The following is a 1,132-nucleotide window of genomic DNA, read 5'->3' on the forward strand; positions in this document are numbered from 1 at the left end:
AAATGATGGCATAATAGGGCATTTAGGGCTTTAATCCCGTGTTTAGGCTGACTGGAATGAAGGAAAAAGACCTAAAAGTCCTTGGGAATTAAATCTCGGAATTAACTGAAAATTCTTGATTTTCACCCTTGGCACGACGCAGCGCTATCGTGTCGTGTCACTGGAATCAGAAAACTGGGAACTGAGAGCTCGACGCGATGCGGTGGAATCGCGGTGCCCCTTTGATTCTGAAATCTGAACTCATCGCGACGCGGTGGTATCGCGTAGGGTCACTGAAAATTGATAATTCTGAACTGGGCCTGTGGTGCGATGCGTCATAATCGTGGACCCTCACTGGAAAAATAACAATTGCTATTTACACTGGCTCCGCAATGCGCTGATTGGTAAAATGACGGTATTTAACGATTGAAACTTAAAATCGCCAAACTTCTTACCCGGTTATTAGATTTAGGCCAATTTTATATCGTTGGAAAGCTAATTGAATTTTCTACGCAATGGCAGGCTTTAAACTAAAAAATAATGATTGTTTCAAAAATTTTATATGTGTACACTCATGTATAGGGACTTAGATTACGCTAGAAAAATGCGGGGTGTTACAATTATTTACACGTCCGAATTAGTTGTCCAATGTCCAAAATTCTCAACCACCCTAATAATGATGTTGTAGATGTAGTCTTCCCACAAGATTTGCCTTGGGATAGTACCTTGAACCGAAGTCCACTAGTGGTTCAATTAAGCCATTTCGATTGTGGTGGAATAGCAGTCAGTGCATGTCTGTCACACAAGATTGCTGATGGATATAATTTCTTAAGATTCCTTAATGATTGGGCTGATATAGCTCGACAGGTGGATTTCAAAATATCTCCTCAGTTTAATGCATCTTCTTTCTTGCCACTAATGGATGATGCTCCAGTTATACCTAATGGTGTGCCTGAACCACAACGACAAGTGTCAAGAATGTACAATTTCTCATCCTCTAGTTTGCGAAGATTAAAGGACATCTTCAGGAGTGCAGAATCCAACTCGCATTGAAGTTTCCACTGCACTTCTCCATAAATGTGGAGTGGTTGTGTCAATGGAGAAGTCGGGTGTGTTCAAACCAACTCTATTGAGCCATGTAATGAATATACGC

General features: G+C 41.0%; 1 pseudogene; it reads left to right on the forward strand.

Annotated features, from left to right (window-relative positions):
- The first annotated feature begins 388 nt into the window (after positions 1 to 388).
- Positions 389 to 1,126, forward strand: LOC124895393 (annotated as a pseudogene).
- The last annotated feature ends 6 nt before the right edge of the window (positions 1,127 to 1,132 follow it).

Source organism: Capsicum annuum, unplaced genomic scaffold, assembly GCF_002878395.1.
Source record: "Capsicum annuum cultivar UCD-10X-F1 unplaced genomic scaffold, UCD10Xv1.1 ctg8177, whole genome shotgun sequence".
NCBI lineage: Eukaryota > Viridiplantae > Streptophyta > Magnoliopsida > Solanales > Solanaceae > Capsicum > Capsicum annuum.